We start from the raw sequence: 13308 nt of genomic DNA, 5'->3' as shown, positions 1-13308 counted from the left end.
TTACTGTTTCTGCAGCAGGAAGTGAGCTTACTTTCCAAGGTTCGTGAATATGACATGAAATATTAGTTGCACTTAGAGTTTCAGAAGGAAGGAAAGAATGAAATGTACACCATTTTCAGAAAAAAAAAAATACACCTCCTCAATCAAATTTGCCTGTGACAGTTCTGCCCACAAACTGTGGGAGTATCTGTCAGAAAACCAGCTTCCAGATTCAAGTGATCTGTCCTCATCAATAAGTCAGCCAGGGAAATGATAACCCTTTACGTTCCTTTTTTGCACTGTACGTATTAGTCACTTTTTGTTGTTTCACTAAAGTTTTTGTTACTTTTTGCAGAACTCACAACTACGAAAAAGTGAGTTGCCATTAAGTGTATCTGGCAATTCAAAAATCTGCTACATGCACTGTATCTCTGTAAATGTTCAGGCTGCATAAATCAGTGTGAAAGGTGTAAAAAGAACCTCTTGATAGAAATACTCACAAAGGCAATGTGTAACTTCTTCAGTTTTGTCTTAAAATAGTTCTTTGTAGCAGAAAGCAATGATCAACAGGAGCTGATAAACTTCAAAGTGAAACCCTATGGGAGGAATGTAATGTGGTTTAGTTTCATGATATATATCAATTAGCAACAAAGCCTATCCAAACATCCTTAATGATGCAATATCTATTTTGAGATTTCTTATTTGGCGACATCATGCTTCAGAAACTGGGAATGACCATCTCAGGCTCTGCGGAGTTACCTTGCAGAAAAGATTCTTGAACTTGAAAAGAAGAACTTGAATGACAGGCAAGGAAAAGGTGTTCTTTGGATTGTGTGGAAAATAAAATGCAATATTTCTATTGTAATATGTTGGGATATAGGAATACAGTTCAGAAGTGGAAGTGCTGCGTTTCCAAGCAACCAGAAGTAGCAATACAAGAAAAATTGTTCCCAATTTTTGAAGTAATTACAAAAAAAATAGTTCTTGTAGGTTTTTTCCTAATCCCAATTATCAATGATTTGCTTACAAGTGAAAGATTATTTTTTCTTTCAAAGTTGTGGGAGATTGTTTTTTAGGAGGGCTTTTTTTCTTGTCTTCTCTTTTTTTTTTTTTGCTTTTTTTTGTTTACCATAATTGGTACTTGCTCTGAAATGATGTTCTCTTTCTTTTTTTTTTTTTCCCTCCATGAAACACATTATGTGTAGTACTGCAAGGTTTATTTTTGCATTTTTCTTGTGGAAGTGGCCTCACGCATGAGCTACACAGCATAGGAAATTCACCTAAAAGCTGTTGTTGACAGAGCAAATAACAAAAAGTCAGTCTTTAACCATTAGCTAAAATATTTTAGCAGTAATTTTATGGTTTTCAGATCACTAGATATGACATCAAATGAATTTTGCTTGCAGTAAGTGTACTCAGAAGACTGTCAGCTTAGAATATTTAGTTTGAAAGGCAATGCATAGATCACAAATGAGTTCAAAATAGCCACCAGAATTATTTATTTACATCAAGTCTTTCCTAGAAATGTTAGAAACAAAACTACATCACACAATGGTTTGGTAGCAATTGTACAGTTAGAGAAAGTAACAAACTACTCTTCTGTCAGGGCAGCAAGTAGATTGCCTGGTTTGGTTGAATAAATTAGTAATAGAAGAATAAATGAAAATAAGTTCAAGATCAAAAAGGCAGCATGGTTCTCTTCTTGGAAAAGGGAAGTAGAAGAGCTCATTCACTGAAAAGAAAAAAATACATGATCAATATCTTTCCACTTACAGAGCCACATTGTCTTTTGGCATCAGTGTCTGCAGACCACATAGAGGAGGAAGTGACAGATTCCTTATCACTGCTGTCAATAACTATCACCCAGATCCCTAAGGACAAAAGTGGGGGAAAATGCTAATGCTTCCCATGGAAGGCCCTCTGTGCAAGATAACAGGAGAGAAACTGCCCTCTCTGTCTCTGAAAGAGGTCCCTGGGTCCCCTCAATGGGATTGCTTGTAGCTTCTAGTTATGCCTTCTCCCAAAAGTGGACTAAAGTGCCCAACAGTCCCTCCCAAGTGAAGTTTTTTTACGGGGAAGACAAAAAAAAAAAAGCGGGGGGGGGGAGGGGAAGGGAAGGGAAGGGAAGGGAAGCGAAGGGAAGGGAAGGGAAAGGAAGGGGAGGGAGAGATGTCTTTCTCTGAGGGAGAGATCAGGTGGTAAAACTCAGAGCCTTTCTGGGCAGCTGTGGATTTTGTTGTGTGTTTCTCTTGCCAGGGCTATGATTACCAGACTGGAGAAGGTCTCTGCAAGTCAGCTTCCAGGTGAAGCCGCATCCCAACATTTGATGAAATTGAGGGGCAAGTCTTGTCCTTTGATGTCTGAATCCTTGGAATGTACTTAAGTTGTGCAGCCACCTTTTAATGTTTTGACCCAATTACCTAAAGTAAGCATCTAATGACAGGTGAGCTTCCCTGGGGTGCCTGGATCTATATGTGAGGCTGGCAGATAAGAGATCCACAGCATTTTGGAGCAGCAGCTGGAGTTGAGTGGTCTCAAGCCAAGAGTCTCTCAAAACCATGTATCCGTATGTAGACAGTTCTATCTAGCCCTGTTATGTCCTTTTTTCTCCTACACTGCAAGTCAAGATTTCTGTCAAATGCCAATGCCTCACAGTGTTGAATAAAAACACTTTGTCTCCCAGAGAGAGACACTCTCTGGAGAGTGTCAGAGCTGCCTGCAGTGGTGAGCACATCACTGTGCCGTAAACATTCTCAAGTCACCACAGACCTGGGAAAGCAGGAGAGTGGTTTTAGGAGGGAGGTAGTGTCTGGGAGGTAGTGTTTGATTTGGAGGAAGAAGACAAGAATTGATTGCCTGTGAACTCAATAGTCTTGATGGAAGGGGAGGGAGAAACCTTTGTGGGAATGGTGTACTTTACATAGGAGCCATTCACAAATTACTACATCACTGAGAACGGATGTTATTAAAGCATTACCATATCAGAGGGCCAGAGATAATACAGGAAGGCAGGAGGCAACAGACTAGTAACTTTGGAGTGAGTTAATTGCCTGGTAATTTGATGGGCCATGTAATTGGGCAGATTTGTTCTGTGCTGTCACGCAAAGCCACAGGGGAAAGAGCAGAAACACCAAAACATTTCAGTGCAGCTCTGAGTGGTACGATGGTATCACTTTAAAATACACATTGCGCAGCAATTCAGCTGGCAAGGGCACAATAACTGTTTGTTCATGCTAATTCATGTAAAGGAAGGGGAAACAGCATATTAATTCAAGGGCTGATTAGTGAGTTAATCGACTGTATCTGCCCTAGAGTTTGGAAGTTAACTGTCAGGCCAAAGAGATACCTTTCCAATCTACATCCGTATAAAACTGAAACAAAAAAAAACTTTGGTCTCCAAAAGACTTTTATATCTCCAGGTTCCATTTTTCTTTTGTTAGATACAAAAGCTAACAAACTATAATTATTCCAGAAGAAAAAAGACTGCCTCCTTATGAAAGCTGAGTGTATTGGCATAGCAGAAGATATGCTGCAACAGAAAACCATCTTTTAGTTTGCAGAGGTCCTGAGCGCAAAATGTTGTTTTGCTGCTTTTGATGTAAATGGGCAGAGTAAAAAAATTTGCAAATTTCTAGGAGGAATGTAAGGACCCTAAGGAATTTATCTGTTAGGGACATCACAGGACCAGCTTAAAGTGTGGAGTTAAGCAAGGAATAAACATTTCCTCACAAGCACATTTTTAAAAGACAAGAAATGTGTTTCCTACCTTGAGGGGTTAATAAAAGACGATGGTGGCAATGCAGTGGCTTCACGCTGGAAGGGTATCTCTAATGCAAAGACTGCTACCAGGGAAGGCTCAATTTCAAAACTGCCAGCTGGGAATAAAATGATCAAAATATCACTAGAGAATCTCTGTTGATGAAGGAATTGTAAAGTGAATTTCCTCTAGGGAAACAGAAAAGGGAGAAATCAAGAAAAAGCTGAAAACAATTTAATCCAGTGAGATGACTGTCACAACTGATACTAGGAGTGCAGAGCAGCATAATACAAGCAAACAGAAAAAAACTCAAGATTATATACTGAGGAAAGGTTTCCCTCCTCTCCTGCTTCCACTTTCCCTATAAACCTTTGTGCGGAATAGAAGTACAACATTTTAATTCTCTTTTCATATTATACTTATTCCAGGTGTTGCAGAATGCCACTTCCACCATAAACAACAAAACTGACAATTAATCTGGTGGTGAGCAAACAGGTGAGATGTATCATTTATTTCACACAATCTCCTCCAATATGTGTAATAATTTTGCATCATGTTCTGACATGCCACAAAGTTAATAAGAATTTTGGATTAGGAGAGAACAAAAATCAATAAACAGATTGCAGATACAAGCATAACTTTTTAATAAAGCTTGAAAACATTTAAAAATAGACTTCTTCCACAGGAAAAAAATAATTTAGCTGGTTGTAGAAAAGTCAAAAAGAAAATTAATTCTATAGTAAAGTCACAAGAAAAATAAAAGCTGATAATGAAATGTATCCGTATGCATGACAAATTTAGCAATAATCCCTTTTTGACTGTGGAGCTACTGTGCTGGGCAAATTTTTTAAAAAATGCGTCTGTGACAGACCACTTCTCCCCTGAGTGGCCTGTTTTTCTTGCATAAGAATATTATTTGATTCAAACATAGGAAAAAAATCTCTGAAACAAATCTGTTTTTTTGTGCTTAATCAGAATAAATTCCACAGCTATCACTGGAAAAGTGAAAAAAGAGCAGTATAGCAAAGACTGCCAAGCAGCTGCCCACTTAAGCAAAGGGGAAGTGCAGATGATGAATTCAGTGGGTACTGAACCACATCCTAGCAGCCAAGGCCAAGATCATTTATCTGTGCAGAAGTTACCGTCAGACACGGTAACCAGAAGCACTTTTGGTGTGCACCTGAGAGTAAACCTAGTTCTACAGGCTAGAAGAGTGACAAGTACCTATTTGTGCTGCTCATGCAAAAGTTTCGCAGTGTGGGAAGGGAAAGAGAACAAGGCAAGAACTTTCCAGACAAACATCATTTCCAGTGTCTAGGCTCAGTAACAATACCAAGAAACCTGCAAATGACTAAAATCACTGTGTGACAGGGCTGTGGGGTAGAAAAGGTCTGCAACTCCATAGATTAATCTTTATATCCAAATCTTTATATATGGCTAAGAAATACAACTTCCTGGGCCAGTGCGTTTTCTTGAAAGAAAGTTTTGGAGAATCAAATCATACCCTAAGGCAATAAAAGTTATTTCTTTTTGAATAATTCCAGCAACAACAGAGAAATTTTGGAGAGATCTATATCAACAGAGCATAGGTAACCTCAGTGTTTTAGTTCTTTGACAGATGGAGCAATATCTTGCCTAAGTTTTGTTTCATTTTTTTCATCTTCAGGCTTTTTTATCACCAGATCTCTGTTTAAAAATCACTGAAACAATTGATTTCTTGTAGGGGAACATGATTGCATTAATAATCTCTGTTTCATTTTGAAATGCAGGCCAGCTTTCTGTTAATGTTTGTGAAAGATTGGTCTGTATTGTATAGGTATCAAAATGTTTCCAAACTCATTCTATCCTAGCCAAACGTTTAGGCACCACAATAAACAATTTACCAGTATATTTTCAAGATGATATGTTTAAATGCAACTGGTACAGGGCAACAGGAAGGCTTGAAGCTATATAGATCACCTGGCTGAGGTGCATAACAGAAAGAAGTAATCATATGAATTGCCACTCAGAGGTAGAATGCAAAGCCTAGCTTCAATTTTAGAATGTTCTATTAAACGTTTGACCATTTTACTAAGAACTGCGTTAACAAAGACGTCAGCAAATCTATTTGCAGAACCCATGCTTCATAGCAGTCATATCCTTAGGTACATACAAGGAAATCTATTTGTCCATGCTTTGGACTAAGTGTGACTTGTTTTTCAAAGCTACAGCTGGTTATCAGCTCAAGTTTGAAAGAAAAATATGTTTTCCTTACTCACAAGCTGAGTTGTGGTCTCAGTTCTACCAGTGTCTGCTGATAGCAGTGTGAACTCTAAGAGTGCCTCTGAGAGGACTAACTTGTCTGAACACACAATCCGAGATGGTGATGCCATTAATTTGAAGGGGAAAATGCACACTACACTGTCAGAGGGAGGTTTCTTTTGAATGTAGCATAGAGAAACTGGTTGCCAGATTGGCAAATCAAGATAGAGGTCAAAATTGTGAGAAATAAGAGTCATCTAATATGTTTCTTGTTTTTCTCAATGCTTTTTAGACTTTGTAAGGTAAAGTATAGCCTTTGTAAGGTAGCATATTTAACATTGTAATAAAAAGAAGCTTTGCTCCAGGTAACAATGCACATTTTTTTTTCTTTTTTTTTTAATATTATTTTGTTCTAAGAGGACTAAATGAATCTTTTGAAGCCTTTGATGTTCTCTCATCATACTTTAAGTAGATATCTTTTAATCTATTCTACATACAAATTTTAAGAAAGATGCTGTATCATGAATACTTAATTTTACACAATATATCTCAACAGTGGAGTTGATTTTGAGCACTGGTCACAAAAGTAGTAAATCTAAGATGAAAGCTATCAGATTTCTTTTCCTTCAAAACATACTCTTAAAATTCTTCTCTTTTGCAGTCTTCATTCTATTTTTTCAAGTCTTGACTAAGCTCCCTTAAAGTAAAAGTGTCCCAGCATATTGGCTTGGAATAGGTAATCCTTTTCAGGTAAGGTAGTCAGTCTAGCCCAATGCATATTTCATTTTCCACAACATGCCCGTGATCTGGTTCCCAAGTAACTGTTTCCACATAAATAGGATTTCTAAGAATTTTTTTTTTTAAAAAAAAAGAAACTTGGAATGCACATATGCAATAATTTATACAACCAAAGCACAAAAGCTTTTTGTAAGGCAGAGAACATAGGCATTCAATTAAAAAGAACCGAGTTCAATAAGAATATTAAATATTGAGAATAAGCCTCCCATAAGCCGTATGCAGAAATAATTAATTGCATAATTTTGAATAACTGAATATCAGATACCTTTTTGAAATCATTGGGAAATGACAGGACACTGAGTTTCTAAACTTGCTGTTTTTCAAAATCAATCATTCAAAATCAATCAACTTAACTGAGCACAAATTTAAGCCTTTTTAAAATATCTCCATGTTCCAGCTTTACTTTGGTAAAGAAAAGGCTTACAAATTGCGAATTTTCCCCTAACCAAGTTTTATTTGGATATATTTTCTTGGCCAATTTATCACCAATTTATCAACAGCATTAATGAAAGAAAATTATATCAGCATTTTTCCACCCTTCAGTTTTTTTATCTATCAAATAATCTTCCAGAGGAAGAGCCACTTTTTCTGAAGCAGAAATAGTAATTTAGTTGCCCTTTTGTCAGAGATCTCAACAGGGGATGTTTGTACACACCATATTCCCAGGGCCTCTCTTTACTCACCTGTGACCCAGCTTCTTTTGACTTCCAGTGAGTTTGATGTTTATGAAGACTGGAAAGTGGGTCTGCTAAAACTAGTCATTGCCAGATATTGCTAAGACAATTATTTTATTAAAGGTACAGATAAATATTCTTTTGCAGTGAGGCTCCTGAAATGTTGCCAAATTTTACCATTTAAGTAATTACTTTGAATGCTGGTAGTTTTGGTTAAACTTAGGCTTCCTGTCTCGAAGTATCTAAACAATCTTAAATATCCTTCATTATTTCTGCTTTTATGTTAGTACTGGTGGCTGTTGGTACGCTGCCTTGAAACACTTGAACTGCAGCTCATTAAAGCAATGAATAGTAAAGTAGCTTACTATTATTTATTCAGAGTTGCCAGCGGTGAGCAGCTTTATTAGACCAGCAAATGAGTCAGGAAGAAAATACCCATTAAATACCCACAGAATTGAGAGGTTATCAGAAGGAAGATGGAAAGAACTGGTTTTCTGAAGAATGACTTAAATCAGTCAGAAGTTCTTACTCCCAATTACATATTTTCTCATGAAGAAGAGAACTGGTGGGGTTTTTTTGTTTATTTTTGTTTTTCCCATTCTTTCTATTAATTCTGTATTTTCCCTTAATCGAACCAGGGAACAAAAGCACAACTAACCACGGCTGACACAACAAACACGTGCATCAGACAAGCACCAGAAGCAGAAACAGAGATGGAAATAGAACTAGAATAGAGCAGAAATAGATTTTCAAGAAATAATGCAACTAAATAGGGCAGTTCTGTTATTCAAACACCCTTTGGTTTTGCTGACCTGAATGTCAAACACCAGATGAAGTGAGGTTAGATTTTTCGGTGATGTTTTAGTACATTGTCCCACAGGAGTCAATGAAGAATCCCAGTTTACAATGGCCTTTTCCACAGGAACCTGGCCTGTGGAAAACAGACTAGAGAAGAGTGGCTTACCTGGGCACCTCCTGTGGCAGCAAGTACATGTCTGCAAATGAAAGTACTGATAACTCTAATCTCATATGACTGGACATTTTCAAAAGAACTGTCCCACTTTTCTCCCCAAAAATCTGCAAGTGCATAACACCCCAATAAATAACTCTTCTGATCTTGGAAGAAGTAAATAGAAAGATGGTATTCTCTGCATCACATTCCTTAAGATTTTCCTTTTGAATTTTGAATGTATTTCAAAATTCCAGTCCACAGCCAAATCTTCCACTGCCTTCTATTATGGCACCACCTATTGCACAGTATCTCCAATAGTAACACAAAAAATGACCCGAAGTATTACTTATTACATATTTTTACTTTTATTTATAATCACACAGCCAGTATGTTGTTTTCCTAAATTTATTTATTTTATTTTAGTCACTGTGATGGGGAGCATGCAATTCTCACATCAAGAGAATTGTAAAATCAGAATTTTAGGGTTTTTTTGGTTTTTTGTTTGTTTTTTGAAATACAGAGAGAGTTTGATTATATTTTCTTTTTCACTAGACTTTGGTGAACACAAGAACTTAAGCTTCTGAAAACTGAAAGGGTGGCTTATAAACCCTTTACGAATTCTATTCAAAAAGCTAACCTGTACTTTTTGCAACTGTGTGGTCTTTACAAATTAAACATAGGTAAAAAATACAACATTATTTGCCAAATATGAAGCTAATTACATTAAAAATACTTAAAGGAATCTTCAAGAAGTCACACAAATATAGAAAAATCAGCCTTTTCCCCTAACCCTAGTTTTTATTTCGCTTAGATGCAGAAGTATAAGCTAGTGTGCGTATTTGTGTTGTATATCCATCAATTTAACTGTGGTAGGCCCTTTAAGGGCCCTATAAATCTGGCATTCTTTGATATACCCTAAAGTTATTGCCTTTAAATGACAGTGAATTCCACAGGTCACTATGAACAATATATAAAACCTAAGTGTGTTTTTGTATACTTGCTTTCGCTTTTCACTGTATGCACAAATTATTCCAACTCTTGTTTCATCTGTAGTACTTGTGTTTTACTTTGATGCAGTAAAAAGAAATGAGAATGAGGCTACCAGAAAAAAAATAAAACAAGCTGGGTCAGCTAGCCATGTTTTCTTCACTGCCCATTGCATGACTCTTAAAGAAGTAATAGCTGTGGTATGGATAGGCTTGAGGGCAGCTGGTAAAGTCACCAGAGAAAGGAGGCTCCTTGAAAAACCCAGCATTCAACTGGTTTATGCTGGCAAAAGCATAAAGCATAAGTCTTTTTAAAGATACTTAATGCAGCTGTGAATTCAGGGTGAGAAGAATAAAACGTGAATGGAGCAGGTGACACAGGAGATTCATATTCATCTCTCACCACTATTTGGCTTCTAAAGTCAGCAAAATTGTCTATACTCATGGATAACTAATGTGCTGATTTTAGGACACAATCTTTCACTATTTTTAGTCCTGTATCTGTGTCCTAACAAGGAAAAGGAGAACACAATTCAAAACAAATTAGCTTTTAACTAAGACAGGTATAAATACCATAATAAAAATTCAGCCAAAGCTTTCAGGGACTGTGTATAGGCATTGCCTACCATCCGAAGAAATACATCAGCAGATGCACGTGGAAATCGTTGTCAGAGGCATCTCTGAAGCATAAGTAATACTGATCAAAACGCTGTATCCCCCTTCTGACAGATATTGAAGTGAAATTAGATAAGCAGTTAAAATATTCATGAGTACGTGGCTGATCCTCGAAGTGAAAAACAAGGATTCCTCAATAGTCAAGCCCTTCTTTCATTTCTGAAAGTTCCATCCTGTCTCCATGCTAAAAATAAGCACAAATTACTATGAGGCAGTAAAGAGAAAACGTGCATTCACTGGAGTATGAGGGGTGACATTTCTGTGCAGTGGAATGTCAGTCTGACGTAAGTAACAGAGGCAAAACAATGCTATTGTGAACAAGTGGAGACAAAGCACATGTAATCTTACCTAGAAGAAAACAACCCTGTACTCCCATATAACTACTCTTGAGAAAGCCTGCCTAAAAATGCTAGATTTAAAAACTCTAGAGTTTCTCTGTTAGGAATTCTCAGTAGGATTATGAATTTGCATTAGTTACTTCTCATTTTTCTCTAACAATAGAAATGACCAAAAATATATCCGAAGTCACAGAGGACATTTATAGTTAAATAGTCACATGCCTTCTGTGTGCCTGGAAAGCACTCTAAATTTGAGTTATCTTTTCTGTAATAGGAATAGTAGTGAAACAATCTATTTTAATAACCTTTAATTATTGAGTGCATTTAACTGCTCCCAGACCATCTTTCAATAGAAATTTTAAGTCTGAAAATTTATCTTTATTTATGTGGGAATAACAGCTAGGATTTGGTGATCTTTTTCTGGGATATTTTTACTTGTGTTTGATTTAATTGTTTGAGAAAATATGGTGCAACTTCATTTTTTAATGGTGTTTCTACTGGAAAAGTAAGCAGTTTATTTTTGTGGAGAAATATATCCTGGTTTTTATCCACTCCATAAGGTAAAAGAATCATAGTCAAGCTAGTGATGATTTAGCAGGACTTTAAATTAGTTTAGAATAATTTCTAGTGAGAAAGTACAATAACCTTTACAGTTAGGCCTCATCTTCTGAATTAAAAGAAAGCACTGTTCTTTACAATAACATACAATTTATGCATGCACCTTATCAATGTGCCTTTTCTCACGTAGCAGTAAAAATTCCAGACAAAGAAATTTCAGACAGATGCTCATTTCTAAATGCACCTTAAGTGCTGCAAACATTGAGAACTGTCTCTAGCTTGGTTGTTTTTTATTTGTCTTCAAAATGCTACTTTCTTGGCTCTGTGGGCACTGAGCAGATGGATCACAACATGTAGGTGGACTGCTATGATGATGTATTTTACTCAAAAGTGTTATGCGCTACCCCATTTCCCAAGGTTCAGTATATGAACATTGCCACAATGTGGTGCCCATGTAAATATTTCATATAAATTCAGGAGAACTGTATTGTAACTAAAAAGTGAATTAATATCAATTTCTGATAATTGCTATAGCAAGTAAGTTTTGCAGACTGGCTAGTTGATGTTCAAGAGGGAAAAAAAAAATATTAGAATATGCATTTTGGAATTAATAAAAATTCATGGCTTTCCATTGTTATGTAAAAGGAGGTAGGAGACTCCTTTCTTGCATGAAAAATAGATCTTAATTTGTTCAGCAACAGCCTTTAATCATATATACTGCCCTGAAAATAAGAGGATCTCAGTGCCATTTTGTGCAGTGTATTTTGAAATCATACAGATGACCTAACCCGAATAACTTTTCCCTGAAAATGATGTTCTCCCCTTTCCCACAGAACAGAAGGAAACTCTTATTTTCCGGCATGCCAATAGTCTAGTTGGCAGACTGCATGGACCACAGGTATGCTACAAACTTCCAGCAGTTCCTTTCTGTCTTCGCTAATACAACTTTAAACAAACTTTTTATAGCTGCCTTTTCCATTTATCCTTGATATGACCAACTCACTTCCTTTAGATATGTCAGATTATTAAAAATAATATTCCAACATACTTTTTGCAGCCCAACCTTTATACTGTCAGTTATTTGGAATCTCTTAGCTTCCTTAGAAATAGTCAATTCCATAGGGAAAGGATGAAATATATATATATATAGTTATACGAGCTTTTTTCTTAACCCTGGGTCCATTATATGTTTGGAGGGTATAATAAAATTCTCTGACTTCTGTGAGAACTGAAAGAATTCAGTGGGAGAATTTCTAGCCTTCATGTGTGGCAAAACATTCATTGGTACCGCAACTGAAACAGTCTTTTTAAACTGTTTCTATTTTCTGCTTTGACAAACCTGCTATAATGGGTCAAGCACAGGGGTGCTTTAGCCTACTTGGAGATTCACGTCCTGCCAGCTACTGCTCTCCTTTACATTTTCTGCAAACTATCCTATCAGCCTCCTCCCTGTATTCTGCCAACTCTGTAGCTGAGCACTATAGGTGAGCAGAGCACAGACAATAAAAGAACAAAAGGAAGCGAGGCTTATTCTCAACATAACTATTATTCTCAGAAATAGATTTCATTCTTTAACTAAACAGGATCAGAATAGCTGCTGGCCTGGAACTCATTCTCCGTGTGATTGAAAATCCATCCAATTTTCAAGGCACAGCACATGTGTAAGCTTTTTATTTGCAGCTGATGCAAGCAAGTAGTGCCCATGGTACTATCAAATACTATCTATAATACATCCATAACCATGTCATTTGATGCTGTAATTGTGTCTTCACTGACCTATTTGATTTATAAATTTGATTTGTACTGTTATCCAGTTGCACAAACCACCACATGTGTCTTCATTAATAGTCCAATTAACAAAATACAAATGCACAGCTACAAAAGGTGTGTCCTCAGTGACGCTCCTCTGATTTAAAACTCCCATCATAAAAAAAGGGACTTGGGTATATTGCCTATATTACTGAAAAGGACCTATAAAGAGAAAGTCTTACTGTCACCAAACAATAGAAAAGAAGCCTGAATAAGAAGCTATTCATCATGTTCTTGAGAAAAATACATAAAAGATCCATGGGTGGAAAAAGGCAGGGTTTGCTTTTTCAGTGTTTGCAACACTAGTTCTGTGAAAGACACTGGCAAGGTTCCATGGACATAGGAGAAAAAAAGCCAGATAAAAAAGAAGAAAGAAAGAGGAAAGGCAAAATGATACGTTATCATCTGGATCAGTTGTCTGATCCAGTCTGCTGCTGCCTAAAGATCTGTGCTGTGGATCAGGGGCACAAATGAACAGCTTTGGGCAATACTGCCAAACTGTCTAATGACATTTTTCCAGGTGAATGCAGTAGCACATTTG

The sequence above is a fragment of the Tinamus guttatus genome, unplaced genomic scaffold (genome assembly GCF_059628265.1).
Source record: "Tinamus guttatus ecotype Peru unplaced genomic scaffold, ASM5962826v1 Tinamus_guttatus_pri_ptg000410l, whole genome shotgun sequence".
Lineage (NCBI taxonomy): Eukaryota > Metazoa > Chordata > Aves > Tinamiformes > Tinamidae > Tinamus > Tinamus guttatus.
This window is presented reverse-complemented; position numbering follows the sequence as displayed.